General features: G+C 32.5%; 1 long non-coding RNA gene across 1 annotated transcript in view; it reads left to right on the forward strand.

Moving 5' to 3' along the window:
- The first annotated feature begins 428 nt into the window (after positions 1-428).
- The window catches only part of LOC137211006 (uncharacterized), a 227,862-nt gene continuing 210,836 nt past the window's right edge, over positions 429-17,454 (forward strand). The window contains exons 1-2 of the long non-coding RNA XR_010936848.1: positions 429-470; positions 6,083-6,127. This is a non-coding gene — a long non-coding RNA (uncharacterized lncRNA). The remainder of the gene's footprint in view (positions 471-6,082; positions 6,128-17,454) is intronic.

Here is a 17,454-nt window from a genome sequence, read left to right on the forward strand (position 1 = left end):
CACTAGCTTGTTCCCACTCTAGACCTACCCAATTAGAATCTGTATTGTAACCAGATCACCAGGTGATTCATGGGCATATTAAATTTTCAGAAGCACTGGTCAGGTGACTGATTTGATCGAATATAGGCTGAGTTGGTATTTTCAGTCACTTTGGAGAGTTTGAGTTGACCTGCAGTGCTGTCTGTAAACCTGAGGTTCTGTACTCTAATGAAGAGGGAGATTGCTCAGGAGGGGTTGCCGTGGGATTTAGAAAGGCTAAGGCCCCAGCAATCTTTCCAGCCAGACTCAGGGGAAATCACATCAAAATAGTAGAGACTTGGCAAGCTGCCAACATTATCACAATAGCTTCTTTTTCTTTCTTTTTTCTCTTTTTGTCCAGACCTGTCTGTAATGCCTATATATGCTTTCACTACAGCTCCAGTCATGAAGGGAACACAGCTGGATGATGTCAAAAGAGCGAAACATAACTGGTGAGGGAAAATTTTTCAAACAAAAAATCTTGGTGAAGTAGTGAACAAATGTTTCAGAGAGGCGGAGAGAGAGAGGGAGGGAAGGAAACACTCGTGATGCATGGGTGAAAATTTAGGAAGTTACCCAAGACCTCTCAGAATCCAAATTTAATACCTAGTTTGTTACTCAAGCAATGAAATTATTTTTTATCTGAGCATATAATTTTCGTACTATCAAGAGAAAGAAAATCTTGGCTAAATGTAAACCTTTACTAGTAAAAGATTTTGAGTGTATTAATAACTTTTATTGAATTAAAACGGTGTGACATTAAATTATAAACTTAACTGTCATAATAATATGGCATAATAGTAAAATTATGATTCAATTATTATCACTATGATATCTGTCACAGATGAATCTCCTAGATAGATGAAAAAAAGAAAACTAACTTGTTCATTATTTTACCTTCCCAGTGAGTGTCCTACAGTCATGTCACAAATTCATATAATGTCCTTGAGAGCTGGATTTTCTGTTAGAAACTCAGTTACACTGAAGTATGTGAAAACTCACAGATGGCAAAGTGGAATTTCAACTGAATATACATTTGATGTGATTATGTGTCTCATTTATTCCAGCCACAAATGAAATATTTTGCACTTATGAACTGTGCCATAGTTAAACTTGTTTTGTTGGTAGAATGTGAATAATGATGAACTGGGTTGAAAACTTTAAAACTCAGGGAAGCCTTGCCCTTTTTACTCTGTGAACATAGATATTCCACTGCCCCTTGAAGCACACTGCTCTTGATGAGGTGCCATCTCTTTTCCTTTTTCCTTTTAAGTTTAGAGAATACATGTTATGGTCAAATATATGCCAAGGTTATCATTAATAATTTAAAGAAAGGAAAGAAAAGAAAGTTTATGTTTGTATAGCATATACACAGGGCAAAACTTATTTCTATATGCATTACATTTCATATAATCTTTATAATAATTTTTGAACTATGTATTGTCATGTTTATATATGAGGAAGTAAGACGTTGAGTGGTTAAATGCTTTGCTCAAGGTCACATAGCTAGTAAGTGGTAGAGCTAGCGAGGTAAGACTTCACCTAGGTCTTGGATGTTTAGTCTATTTTTAATTTGTTCATTCATTCATAAGATATGTATTGAACACCTATTATGTTCCAGGTATTGTGCTACAAACTGGTGTACAGTGACGAGCAAAGAGACAATATTTGTCACTTCTTGAAGTTTACAGTCTAATGGCAGGGAAGGGAGGGGTGTGGAGGCAGGCAGTCAAATAAGGGTGGAAAAGCGAGTAAGGGCTCTAAAGGAGAACTCAAGCCAGAGGACGTTAATGTACTGGGAGTCATCGGTATCAAACTAAGTCATTGAACTGGGGTTTGAAAGGAAAAGAAAGGAGATAACTTTCTGAAACCGAAGGGGTGTGTGTGTAAAAAGGATGTGGGAACTGGGGTGGGGTAATGTTTTGAAATAGGAGCAGCATATATCAAAACCCCAGTGTGGCAGGAAGTTTGATGTTTTCAGAGAAGTAGAACTTGGTCAGTGTGGCTGAAGCATAGAAGGCCTAAGGAGTAGAGTGATAAGAGGTGAAAGGAGGCAGGAACCAGTCTATCCGTGGCCTTCAAAACCCTGTGAAAGATTTAATCTAAGACAATGGGATGCATTTGAAGAACTCTATTATGGGTTTTCAGAGTTTCGTGAAAATGACAAGATTTGCATTTTGAAAACTCCCTGGAGCTGACATGTGGCAAGTGGATTGAAAGGTAGATAAGCAGTGGAGAAGATCAAGAAAAATGAGATTTGAGAAAGAGCTGGATTAGTGACTTCTATATTTATAAACAATATTCATATCCCACTAGTTTTTGATTTATCTATTTCAGGCATTGACTTCCTGCTGTGTTTTCTGAACATTTTAAACTCCCCATTTTATTTCTCACTATTTGCTCATTTTAATAATATTATAATGTTAGTTAAATCAGTGGTTGCATTATTAAATCAATATGGCCTTGTAAACATTATTTCCTGATGATTCATATAATGAATTATGATTATAATTTTTGTTTTATGTAAACTTCTTGTTTTTCTGGGGTCAATAATTGTCTTCATTTTTCACTTGCTTAGATTTCTATAGATCTGCTTTTTTAGTTTGCCAAATGTTTCAACGCGTACCTTTAATTTTTTTCAAATTCATAAATACATCAAATGATCTATGAGTTCCACTTTTTCTCCCAGAAACCTCCCTTTGACATACCTCTACCCCCTCTTCCCACCTATACTGGTTGTTCCCAGGCCAGCTGCTTAGCTGTTGACCTGGAGTTGTCCTTTATTGTCGCCATAGAATTAATTTCTCTGCTCTTCTCTGAAAAGTCCCATGCCGTTTTGACTTCTCCATATCATATGTACTCATTTTCTTCCTGTCTTTAAAGTCTTTTAGTAATTCATCTGATCTCTGGTATTTTGAAACTGTAGGATTATGGAACTATGTGTATTAAAAATATTATGATACATTGTTTTTTTATTGTGTAGGTTCAAATTTTCCTAATATTATTTTTTTCATAACTCCTTCCTCTGTTCCCTCTTCTCTCTACTTTTAGACTCCTATTAGTTGGATGTTGGCCCTCATAGGCTTAACACCAAGCCTCCATTTTCCTCATCAAAGTCCTTCCTTTCCTTATCTTCTCACTTCTATTTTCTTTTCTTTTTTTTTTTTTTTTTTCCGGTACGCGGGCCTCTCACTGCCACAGCCTCCCCCGTTCCGGAGCACAGGCTCTGGAAGCGCAGGCCCAGCGGCCATGGCTCACGGGCCCAGCCGCTCCGCGGCATGTGGGATCTTCCCGGACCAGGGCACGAACCCAAGTCCCCTGCATCGGCAGGCGGACTCTCAGCCACTGTGCCACCAGGGAAGCCCTCATTTCTATTTTCTATATGTCTTAATTTTTATTCTTTCTGTGAGAGCTTCTGATTTTTTTTCAATTTCATATTTTGTATTAACTTGATTACCATGTTCTTGATTTCAAGTATTATTTTTTCTCCTGTTTTCTTTGATTTATGCATTCTGCTATTTTAAATAGATATAATATCTCCTTATCTCTTTGTCCCAGAGAAAATGTTATAGCTTTAATTAAAGAAGTATTTGTTTCCTTGTGTCTCCCTTTACACTTTTGATTATTTTTATCTCTATATTTCATACAAGAAGCTTTCCTCCAATATCTTCCGATTTGTGAACATACATTCACATGTCAATGGTTCCATACCTGTAATGGTAGATTATGTGATTTGGATCAACCCTCTTATTGAGAACAACTGTAAGGAAAGACATTTAAGAATAATAAAAATTTCAACTGCAAGGAATTAGGGTAATTCTGAACTTAATTCTGAGGTAACTTCACATGATTATGTTACCTCAAAATACATAAAAGAAAAATTACAATAAAGTAATTACAAGAAAAATAGATTAGCCCACAATCATAGTGATAAAATTTCTCACCTCTTTCAGTAATTGATAGAAAAGGTAGACAGAAAATTAGAAATATTGATTTTAGAAAATTACAGATTTTTTAGAAGTACAGTTTACCTTTGAACAAGGTAGGGGTTAAGGGTGCTAACCCCTGTGCAGTCAAAAATCTGCATACTGTTCTCTTCCCTCAAAAACAAAGGAACTGATAAATGACGCACCCAAGGTCATTTGTGAAGAAATTCTTAAACGTCAGTTGTGAAGAAAAATGTGAATAAAACCACACATGTTTTCAGAAATTATGCAAGTGAGAAGATCATGGAGAGACATCTTTAAGATGAGGAAAGAAAATTGTCAACCAAAATATTATACACCCAGTGAAAATATCTTTCAAAATGAAGAAAAAATAAAGACTCTTTCAGAAAAATGAAACCTGAGGCAATTTTTCATTAGCAGATCTGCACTACAGTAAAAAATGTTATATATATATATATATAAAATATATATAACATATAATATATATAATATATAATTATATAAAATATATAATTATAATAAAAATACTCATAATAACCCCAAATCCACATATCTATCAATGGTCCAATGTATAAATAAAGTGAATGAAACTTGAAGGTGAATGAAGGAGCTACTGTTATACACAACTACATTGGACAAACCTTACAAACATATTGAGGGAAAGGAATACATAATATATAATCCCATTTACAAAAATTTTAAAGACAGATAAAACTAATCTGTTGTGTTTGTAGTCAGGAATAGTTACCTTTGAGGAAGAGGGAGGGGCTAATTATGGGAGGGATGTAAGCAGGGCTTCTGGGTTGCTGATTCATTTCTTAATTTGGGGATGGTTATAAGAGTTTGCTCACTGTGGCATAATTCGTTGATCTTTACATTTAAATTTGTGCACTTTCTGTATGTGTATCGTTTAATAAAAAGCATTTTTTAAAGTGCTAAGAAGCTGTTGCAAATTGTGTATAAAGATAGGACTTTATAACCTGTAGGTGTTATTGCAGGTGACTTAATAACCTGTAGGTGTTATTGCAGGTGACTAGAATGAAATTTTCAAGGACACAATGAATATTTTACATTTTCCTAAGGATATCAGAGCACAGTGAGACTTGAAAGGGCAAGGATCTAATATTATGGGTTGCACTGCTGTGGAAAATAGAATGACAATTTCTCAAAAAATTAAACATAGAATATCATATGATCTAGCAATTCCACTACTGGGTAAATACCCTAATGAATTGAAAGCAGTGACTCAAGTATTTGTACATCAATATTCATAGCAGCATTATTTTCAAAAGCCAAAAGGTAGAAACAACTTAAATGTCCACCAGTGGATGAATGGATAAACAAAATGTGGTATACACATACAATGGAATATTATTCAGCCTTAAAAAAGCAAGGAAATTCTAACACATGCTTTGACATGGGAGAACCTTAAAGACATTATGCTAAGTGAAATAAAGCAGACAGAAAAGGACAAATACTGTATGATTCCTCTTATATAAGGTAATTGGAGTAGTGAAATTCATATAGACAGAGAATAGAATGCTGGGTGCCATGTGCTGAGCATAGGGGAAATGGGAATTTATTATTTAGTGGGTATAGAGTTTCAGTTTGGAAAGATGGAAAAGTTCTGGAGATGGTAGGTAGTGATGGTAACACAGCAATGTCAATGTCACTGAACTGTACTCCAAAAAATGGTAAATTTTATGTTATGTATCTTTTGCCACAATAAAAAAACTGAGTTATATAACATTTAAATATTTATAACCATATGTATAAACTAGGCAGTAGTATTTATTTGTTGTTATTATTTTCACCATTGTTTGAATGCAATTGGATATGAGAGTACAGTTTGTAAAAGAGTATAACCAAATATAAATATTCTCAATACATGCCAGAGTTCATTATAAGAAACTATGAATAGCATAGACATTAATGTCTCTAGTTACATTTGCATTTTGCATGTGCTTGTTTGCACACACATATAACCAAACTCAAAAACATAACCTGAAGATCAATTCAATGAAAAAAAAGTCAAATTTATTCTAACGTATTGATTAACCATGCATACCGCAGATGATAGTGACATGGCTAAAAAGATCTATTTTTGTCTTTTTCAGATAATACAGCTTCAGTCAAAGAGAATAGAACCTACTGTTTCCTTTGTAAGTACCTGTATATTGCAGTTTAATATTGCAAAGGCCAGAAACTCTTTTCCTTATGTTTTCATTGAGCACTCTTGTTTTGAATTAGGCATCCTTAGTACTAAGCATTAATTTTTACCAAGTGGAATATAATTTGGGGTGCTTTTGTCAATAGTTCACGACCCTCTGCATTTTATTAGGTAATTTCTTTGTCATCAGTTGTGTTTGTAACACTACCGAGGCAGCCTCATCAATGAGTTCCATTAACAACCTGTTTACTCCTCTTTTCAAATCATTAATAAAGTTGTTAAATAAAACCAAGCCGAACAAAGAACTCCTTGGCAGCCTATGAGACACAAAACCTGAACTGAAAATAGAACAATTTATCAGTTTTCTACTCACAGACTTTCATCCAGTATTAAATCTATTTGATGGTACTTTTATGTAGGGCAGTGGGAATTAATTTTGTTAGCTGCATTTCACAGTGTTTTAAACTCCCATCTCATTTAATACAATAATTTTCTCAGATAGGTCTCTAGAAAGTTGCAGTGTAGGAGGAGAGGAAATGATGCAGTTTAGAAAGGCTATTATGTTTCAATGATAACCAAATCCATAGTAGGTAGGAGAAACTTTGAAGGAGTAGAGACAGCTTACAAAGGCAGTTGACCTTGTCAGGCCATATATCACGATGGATAATTTGATTTAAAAATAAGAACATTATAGAGATAGGGATAGGGAGAAGAATAACATTTGAGGAAGAGTATCGCTATTTTAAGTAGTTACTTTTAGATGGGAAGTTACTGGCTCTTGATCAGTGCTGACCAATAGATCTTATTTTGATGATGGAACAATTCTATAATCTGCACTGCCCAGTAGAGTAAGCCCTACTACCTGTGAAATTTGAGCCCTTAACTTAAGGCTAAAGTAACTGAAAAAGTAAATTTTTAATTTTATTTAACTTTAAAGTTAAGTAATCACATATGACTAGTGGCTACCATACTGGACAGCACAATTCAAGAGTTATATGGTAGCTACATTGGAAGCCAAAGAGGAGAAAGAAGAAACTTTTTATTTAAGGTTCACTCTAATTCATACCTTAGAACAAGGGCAGCCAGGTAAAGAGTTCTTTCGTTTTCTTTTTTCATGGTGCAACCAGAGTCGCCAAATGAAATGAAAGCAAGCACTCACTTTGTCCACAGTGCAATTAAGGGCAACTTCCTTTGTATTAAACTCATCAAAAACTAGAACATGGTAAATGGAACAAAAGAGAAAGAGAATTTATCTTCAAGTAATATTTTTAAATATACTTACTTCAAGTGTTTATCACCATGTTTTGCATGCATCTACTAATATTTTAATTATATTTGAATAAAATTTTGCCCACTGTGATCTTCTAGATTGTATTTATTCATTCATTCATATTTACTAAAAAATTGTTATATAGTAGCCATTAAATTAGTTGTGATTATTACCTTTTTTCTTTCAGTTTTATTGAGATATAATTGACATACAGCACTGTACAAGCTTAAGGTGTACAGCATAATGATTTGACTTACATCAGGAAATGACTGTCACAATAAGTTTAGTAAACATCCATCATCTCATACAGATACAAAATTAAAGAAATAGAAGAAAATGTTTTGTGATGAGAACACAGGATTTACTCTCTTAATGTTCATATATAACATACAGTAGTATGTTACTGTAGTATAACTATTGTTATGTAGTTAGTACAGTAGTAGCATAACATACAACTTTCATATATAACATATATTTATCATGTTGTGCATTACATCCCTATTACTTATTTATTTTGTAACTGGAAGATAATTTTAAGAAGTGTTTATTTTTTTTATCATTTAAGGGTATCTTCTACTTATTTTCTAATAATTTAAATTAGATTCTTATTTTCTTTTTCTGCCCCAATGCCTTTCTTGATCAACATGCCCCTGTGGTACTTTGATACCATCTACAGCTTCTCAAAAATAGCAGGTTCTTTAGGTTTTCTATTTATTAATGGAGTGCAGTAGCTATAATATGTATGAGTTATGAAAGACTTTTCACCTAACTGAAAGTTTTATGGGAAGATTTAAGAAAAATTATTGCCATTTTATGAGAGAATAAATCTTTCCATAAGGGATAATCTCAGGCCCAGTATTCTCAATATTTTTATTTGTAGCTAGAAAAATAGAGCTTACAAGACATTGACTAAAGTGACAATGGATAATAAATTGGGTTTATAGCTGATTGTTCCTGCTATGTAGACTTTATGATTCTATAAGCATGTACATGCAGATTTTTACATGTTCATAAGTTGTCTTTTTTGGAATAAATAGCTAGGAGTGGAATTGCTGGGTCATATGGTAAAGGTATGTTTAAATTTTTAAGAAACTACCAGACTATTTTCCAAAATTACTGTATCATTTTTTATTACCGTGAGCAATGTGTGAGAGTTACAGTTGTTCTGCATTCTTGGTGATATTTGTGGTTGTCAGCGTTTTATTTTAGATTGTAAATATATTGTGATACCTCACTGTGGGTTTAACTTACATTTCCATATGAGTAATGATGTTGAGCATCTTTCATGTGGTTATATGTCATCAGTATCTTTTTAGTGAAGTGTCTTTTCAAATCTTTTGCCAACTTTTTAATAGGGTTGTTTGTTTTCTTATTATTAAGTTATGAGTGCTTCATGTATTATGGATACAAGTTATTTTCCAAATGTATGTTTTGCAAATATTTTCTTCTGGTCTGTGGTTTGCCTTTTTATTTTCTTATTAGTCTGTTTTGCAGAGCAGAAATTTTAATTTTGAAGATGTACAGTTTATAAAATTTTATGGACTGCAATTTTCCTATCCTATCTAAAATATCTTTGCCTAATTCAAAATCACAAAGATTTTCTTCTTTGTTTCCTTTTAAAAGTTTTGGGTTTTACATCAAGGCCTATGATCCATATTAAGTTAATCTGTAAATATGGTATGAAGACCTAGGTTCTTTTTTTTTTTTAAACTGTTTTTCTTATTGTTTCCACACTGTTTTCTGAAAAAGCTATTTTTTATCCATTGAATTACTTTGGCGACTTTTAAAAAAATCAATGGCTTATATATATATATGGATTTATTTCTGTACTCGCCATTCTGTCACATTGTTCTGTATGTCAGTAATTTTCAGTTTTATAGTAAACCTAGAAATAAAGAAATCTATCTTTATTCTTTTTCAAAATTGCTTCTGTTATTCTAGGTTCTTCATTTTCCATCCAAGTTTTATAACCAGCTTGTTGAGTTCTACTTAAAAAAAAAAAAAAAAGGGAGGGGACAGTATTTGGGATTTTGATTGGGATTGCATTGAATCTAGAGATCAATTCAGAGAAAAATGAAATCTTACTAATACTGAGTTTTCTTATCCATGAAAATAGTATATCTCTCTATTTAGGTCTTTGATTTCTCTAGTCAAAATTTTGTAGTTTTAAGTATACAAATCTTGCACCTCTTTTGTTTGATTTATCCTCAGCTTATCCCATTAAATACCTAGGTATTTAATGTTTCTGATGGTTTTATATTTATGGTATTTATTTGTATGTAATCATTATATGTAAAATGTATTATTTTATATCACACATTTTAAAATATTATATAATACATTTATATTTATTTATCTTATATGACATAGATTATATAAATATAATAATAATATACATTTTTCCTATATATATATATTTTGGTATATTGATTTTTATCCAGTGACATTTAGGAATGGTTTGACTTCTTGATGGATTTATCAATTTATCATTATGTAATGTCCCTCTTTAAATTTCTAGTAATTCAGAACCTTGTTCTGAAGTGTATTTTGTCTAATACTTATATAATCAGTTCAGCTTTTCTATTTAATTAGTTTTTGCAATATTTTCAAACCTTTTAATTTATCCTTTTCTTTATACTTAAGGCAAGTTTCTTACAGACAACATATAGTTAGGTTTTCCTTTGTTACTCAGTTTTGAAAATCTCTGTCTTAATTGGAGGTGATGAGACAATTTACATTTTACTTAATTATTGATAACATTGTTTAAATTTATCTTCCTTCTTGTTTCCTATCTGTGCAATTGGTTCTTTGTTTCTTTTTTCTATCTTTTAAAAAAATTAGTATGTTTAAAAATAATTTTGTTTTTCTCCACTATTAGTTAATAGGTTATACTATTTTTTCTTTTTTAGTGGTTGTCTCCAAGGGCTTATAAGGTACATCTTTGCCTTATGACAAGCTGCTTTCAAATAATAATGTACTAGTACATAAGTAGCTTCTGAATCCTACAACAGTACACTTCCAAATCCTCTCTCCCATCTTTTTTGATATTGTTGTCATATATATTAATATTATGTATGGTTTAAACCCCATAATAATGTTTTTACATTTTTTGCTATAAACAGTCAAATTTCTTTTAAGTGATTAAAAATAAGAAAATTGTCTTTTACGTTTACTTTCATTTATATAATTACCAGTGATCTTCATTTCTTTGTGTAGATTCTATTCCAGTGTGGTAACATACTTACTCTTCCTAAAGACTTTCCTTTAACATTTCTTTTTTTTTTTAAATTAATTTATTTATTTTTGGCTGCACTGGGTCTTTGTTGCTGTGCACGGGCTTTCTCTAGTTCCGGTGAGCAGGGGCTACTCTTCGTTGCAGTGTGTGCGCTTCTCTTGTTGTGGAGCATGGGCTTTAGGCATTCAGGCTTCAGTAGTTGTGGCTCACAGGCTCTAGAGCACAGACTCAGTAGTTGTGGCATATGGGCTTAGTTGCTCCACGGCATGTGGGATCTTCCCAGACCAGGGCTCAAACCCATGTCCCTGAATTGGCAGGTGAATTCTTAACCACTGGGCCACCAGGGAAGCCCTCCTTTAACATTTCTTGCAATGCAGTTCTGCTGGAAGAGAATTCTCTCCAATAATTTTGTTTTCCACTGAAAAAAAGCATTTATTTTGCCTTCATTTTTTTAAAAAATTTTATTTTTATTTATTTTTGGCTGCATTGGGTCTTTGTTGCTGCAGGCGGGCTTTCTCTAGTTGCGGTGAGCAGGGGCTACTTTTTTTTCATTGCGGTGCCTTCGCTTCTCTTGTTGTGGAGCACGGGCTCCAGAGCGCAGGCTCAGTAGTTGTGGTGTACGGGCTTAGTTGCTCCGTGGCATGTGGGACCTTCCCGGGCCAGGGCTCGAACCTGTGTCCCCTGCACTGGCAGGCGGATTCTTAACCGCTGCGCCACCAGGGAAGCCCCTGCCTTCATTTTTGAAAAGTATTTTTGCTGGGTATGGAATTCTGGGTTGACAATCTGTTTTTTTTCATTTTTCTTCCTTTTAGTAGTTTAAAGATGGCACTCCATTGACCCTAACTTGAATAGTAGAGATATACTTCCTGCTTGCATGTCCCTGGGATCTTACATCTATGAGTTAACGTCTTTAAACATGTTGGAGAAATTTGTGGCTATATTTCTTTTCTTCTAGGATTTCAATTTCACTTACATTAGAGCATTCAGTATTTTCCCACAGTTCATGAATTCTCTCTCTTTTGTGCACTCTCTGAGTTTTCTGATCCATGAATTTGGTATATCTTTCCATTGATTTAAGTCTTTGATATTTTTAATCAATATATTTTAGTTTTCAGAATACTTGTCTCACACCTCATTTATCAGATTTATCCCTAGATTATCCCATTAAATACTTGGGTAGTTAATACTTTTTTTATTGAAGTATAGTTTATTTACAATGTTGTATTAGTTTCTGTTACACAGCAAAGTGATTCAGTTATACTTATATATATTCTTTTTCATTATAGGTTATTACAAGATATTGAATATAGTTTCCTGTGCTATACAGTAGGACTTGTTATTTATCTGTTTTTTATATCATAGATTGTATATGCTAATCCCAATCACCTAATTTATCCCTCCCCCTGTTCCCCTTTGGTAACCTTAAATTTGTTTTCTATGTCTGTGAGTCTATTTCTGTTTTGTAAATAAGTTCTTTTGTGTCATATTTTAGATTCCACATGTGAATGATATCATACAATATTTGTCTTTGTCTGACTTACTTCACTTAGTATGATAATCTCTAGGTCCATCCATGTTACTGCAAATAACATTATTTCATTCTTTTTTATGGTTGAGTAGTATTCCAGTGTGTGTGTGTGTGTGTGTGTGTGTGTGTGTGTGTGTGTGTGTGTGTGCGCGCGCGCACATGCGTGCACCACATCTTCTTTATCCATTCATCTGTCAGTGGACATTTAGGCTGCTTCCATGTCTTGGCTATTGTAAATAGTGCTGCTATGAACATTGAGCTGCATGTATCTTCTCAAATTAGAGTGTTCTCCAGATATATGCTCAGGAATGGGATTTCTGGATCATATAGTAACTATTTTTAGTTTTTTAAGCAACCTCTGTATTGTTTTCCATAGGGGCTGAACCAATTTACGTAATGACCAAAAATGTAGGAGGGTTCCCTTTTCTCCACACCCTCTCCAGCATTTATTGTTTGTGAACCTTTTAATGATGGCCATTCTGACCAGTGTGAGGTGATACATCATTGTAGTTTTGATTTGCATTGCTCTGATGATTAACAATTTTGAGCAATTTTTCATGTGCCTCTTTGCCATCTGTATGTCTTCTTTGGAAAATGTCTATTTAGGTCTTCTGTCTATTTTTTGATTGGGTTGCTTTTTTGTTATTGAGTTGTATGAGCTGTTTGTATATTTTGGAAATTAAATCCTTGTTGGTCGCATCATTTGAAATATTTTCTCCCTGGCCGTATGTTGTCTTTTCATTTTGTTTATCATTTCCTTTGCTGCACAAAAGCTTGTAAGTTTGATTAGGTCCTATTTGTTTATTTTTGCTTTTATTTTTATTGCCTTGGGAGACTGAGCCAACATTGGTATGACTTAGGTCAGAGAATGTTTTACTTATGTTCTCTTCTAAGAGCCTTATGGTGTCCTTTCTTATATTTAAGTCTTTAAGCCATTTTGAATTTATTTTTGTGTATGGTGTGAGGGAGTGGTCTAACTTCACTGATTTACTGGCTGGCCAGCTTTTCCAACACCACTTGCTGAAAAGACTGTCTTTTCTCCACTGTATATTCTTGCCTCCTTTGTCAAATATTAATTGACCATAGGTGTGTAGGTTTATTTCTGGGCTCTCTGTTCTGTTCCATTGATTCTTATGTCTGTTTTTGTGCCAACACAATGCTTTTTTGATTACTGTTGTTTTGGAGTATTGTCTGAAGTCTGGAAGGGTTATGCCTGCAGCTTTGTTCTTTTTCCTCAAGATTGCTTTGGCAATTCTGGGTCTTTTGTGATTCCATATAAATTTTAGGATTATTTGTTTGAGTTCTGTGAAAAATGTCATGGGTAATTGGATAGGGATCGCATTAAATCTGTAGATTGCTTTGGGTAGCATGGCCATTTTAACAATATTAATTCTTCCAAACCAGGAGCATGGGATATCTTTTCATTTCTTTAAGTCACCTTCAATTTCCTTTATCAGTGTTTTATTGTTCTCAGTGTATAAGTCTTTGACCTCCTTGATCAGGTTTATTCCTAAGTATTTTATTTTTATTGAAGCTATTTAAAAAGGAATTGCCTTTTTTTCCCCTTTTGGAGATTTCATTGTTAGTGTAAAGAAATGGAACCAATTTCTGTACGTTAATCTTATATCCTGCTACCTTGTTGAATTCGTTTATCCGGAGTAGAACCTAAGATTCTAGATGTTCCCTTTCCTCTATATTAATCAGATAGCTTAATGTTAGGTAGACCTACTTTAATTTAAATGAAGTTGTCAGCTTCTCTGAAGGCAGGCATATAATTTAAGGTGATTTTCACAAATTAGCTATGTGATCCTTAAAAGATAGAAATAAATGCCAGGTACTAAATAATGTGATAAAAATAAACTATACATATGGGAAATAAATTGCTAGGCATTATTGCTTTGACTGTGTGCTTAAAATGAGTCAGTAGGAGTACTCCTAGCCAAAAACTCACATGATTCTGGGATATATTAACAGTAAAGTAACAAGAAATATTTAGAAAGTAATCCTCCCCAAAAACTCAACACCTACTTGAACACAATTTCTATTTTTTTATAGCTTGTACTATAAGGGGAATGATAAGAGAATGAAGTTGTTTTAGTGAGAAACAGAAAAAAATGGAAGAGTTACTGAGAAGAGATGGAATTGATTGATTTTGACTGAAGAAAATGATGCTGAGGGCAGACTTAATCAGCTCTTTTGAAGCTGAATACCATTTAAAAATGATGACTGTAGATTTTAACAAGTTTTATTTTATAATATTTGAAATATACAAGTGAATGCAGGTAAAAACGATGTAGGCTATGATGTAGAACATTAACATGAAAATATGTGAACACAACTTAAAAGCTAGTAAATTGTTTAGTGTTGCTTTCTTTTGAGCTTTATAAAAATCATATATGTAATCTTATGAGATTTTCTCAATATTTTCTTTGATTCATCCATGTTCTTACATGTAGCTACAGTTCACAATTTTTCATGACTGTATAATATTCCAATGCAGGAACATAGTAAAGGAACATAGTACAATTTTTTCATCCCTTCTGTGGATATTTGACTTGTTTCCAGTTTCTCTAATATGAATATTTTTGTAGATGTATCCAAGTGCACATGTGTAAAAGTTCCTAGGAGTGGAATTGATGGGTTCTAGGTTATGTGAATGCTGAGCTTTGTGAGATAGTGCCAAGTTGTTCTATAGTGACTGCAGTAACTTAAATTCCCATTATAAGTAGTCCCATTCATCCAAGTCCTTCCTTTATGAAGGCTTTTGTTAATTTATTTTTATTCCTAAAATTTATTAATATTCTCCTCATTTAATGCTTTTTACAGGTTTTGTCTTTCATATTTAAGTTTTTAACCTATTGTAAATTGATTTATATGTATGATATGAAGTGGTAATTCTATTTCCATTCTTTTTTATGGACAACTTATTGTTCAGGCTCATTTATTTCCCTGTAATGGGCCATGCCACCTTTCTCATATATCAAATTAGCTTATATGTGTGAGTCTGTTTCTGGACTCTACCAACTGTACCAATATTGACATTTTCTATTTCAATAGAAATATTGCATCAGCAATAATAGATAGTTCTAATTACTATGGCTATATAATAAGTCTTGAAGTATGAAAAGGCAAGTCCCCCTCTACCCTAATCTTTGTCAGGACTCTCTTCATTATCCTCTGACTTTTCCCCTTTTATATAAATTTTACTATCAGCTTGGCCAGGTCCTTGAAAAACCCTATTAGTGCTATGATTAAAATTGATTTAAAGTCATATTGTTTGGGAAACCTGACATCTTAAAATACTGAATTATCCTATTTATGTATCTGGTGTCTCTCTAGGTATTCTGTAGTGATTTTTCATAAATTTTATATTTTTTTCTGGATCAGTTGAATACAATTTTGCTATTAATTTATACTTTTTCTTATAAACTTGTAAATATCTTTTAAGATTATATTTTCTAAATGTGTGGTTGGTGAGTATAAACATTTTTGTATGTTGATTATATATCCAGACAACTTACTCAACTCTCTAATTATTTCTAAATAAATGTGTCCTAGAAAAGAATATATATTTTGCCATTATAGAGCAGAGTGTTCTATAAATATCAGATAGGCCAAGTTGGTTGACAGTCATTCAAATCTTATATATCCTTACTGATTTTCTACTTACTTTTTCTAACAGACATTGAGAAGAGTATTGAAATCTTTCACTTTAACTGGATTTATATACTTCTCCTTGTAGTTGCATCAGTTTTTACTTCCGGTATTATGAAACTCTGTTATTAAGTGTATAAAATCTTAGAATTGTTATAGTGTCTTGATGAATTGACCCCTTCTTCATTATGAAATGATCCTTTTTTTATCCCTAATAATATCTTTTGCTTTGAAATCTATTTTGCTTTTTTCAGATTAGTGTTGCCAAGTATATCTATTCCATTATTTCATTATTTTACTTTTAATCCGTTTGTTTCTTTACCTTTAAAGTGGGTTACTTTAAGGCAGCATATAGTTAAGTTTTTTTTGTAGGCAGCACATAGTTAAGTTTTTTCTTTTTTTTAATCCATGCTGACAAATTTTTATTTTAAATGGTTTTTTACCATTTATATTTACTGTTTTTATTAAAATGGTTGAGTTTAAATCTGACATTTGCTAATTATTTTCTGTTTGTCACATTTATTGCTTGTTCCTCTTTTATCCTTTTGTTTTCTTTTGTACTAATTTCTTATACATTTTTATGATGCTGCTTGATCTCTTATGTTTGCTTATTCATTATAAATCATTTTTAGTGTTTTTTCAAAAAAGATATACAGTGTACATCTTTAAATACACAATTGACCATAAGTGATAATATGTAAAATCACATTATATTTAAGAACTTCATAATATACTTTTATTTCTCTATTTCCAGTTTTTGTGCTTTTGATGTCATCCATTTTACTTTTACATATATTATAGACCTCACAATTCATTGTTACTGTTTGTGTTTAAACATTCAATTGTATTTTCAATGGATTTTTAAATTTAAAATTTAAAAAATATTTACCATTTCTAATGCTCTTCAGTTCTTTGTGTAGATTCATATTTCCATCTGATATCACTTCCGTTCTCCCTGCAGGATTTTCTTTAACATTTCTTGTAAGTTTGCTGGTGATGAATCATTTTGGCTTTTGCATATCATAAAATGTTTTTATTTTGCTTTAATATTTGAAAGATAATTTTGCTAAGTTGACAGTTTTTTCTTTTATTACCTTAAAGATATTGATCCACAGTCTTCTGGTTTACATTGTTTCCAACAAGAAATCTGCTGTAATTACTGCTAGGAATGCATCTATCACAGGCATTAGCACTTGTCAAAGATGAGTAGACACATAAAGAAAAAGGCATCATGTATGGGAATCTGAAGACTCAGTAGACAAAAGAAACATATATGCAAAAAGTTGACATATTAGAATTTCAAAAACAGATTAAAATTATACAGTATCAGATTAAGAATGAGAAAATCCACGTTTGAAAATTCTAGTAGGAAACTGAAACTGTATAGACTAAATTATCACATTTGAAAAAAAACCAAATACAAATTCCAGAAATAAAAATACAATAACCTGAATGAAGAACTCAGTGGATAGTTTTAGCAGTAGCATAGTATAGCCAAAAAGAGTATTAATGAAGTGAACAATAGGAGAATCATGAAGAATTCAGGTAGAAAGACAAAAAAGATGGAAAATAGAGAAGAATGTGAAAGATACAGCTTTTTTCCCAGAAAAGAGACGTTTTAGGATACCAAAA

The sequence above is a fragment of the Pseudorca crassidens genome, chromosome 2 (genome assembly GCF_039906515.1).
Source record: "Pseudorca crassidens isolate mPseCra1 chromosome 2, mPseCra1.hap1, whole genome shotgun sequence".
In the NCBI taxonomy this organism is placed as follows: Eukaryota; Metazoa; Chordata; class Mammalia; order Artiodactyla; family Delphinidae; genus Pseudorca; species Pseudorca crassidens.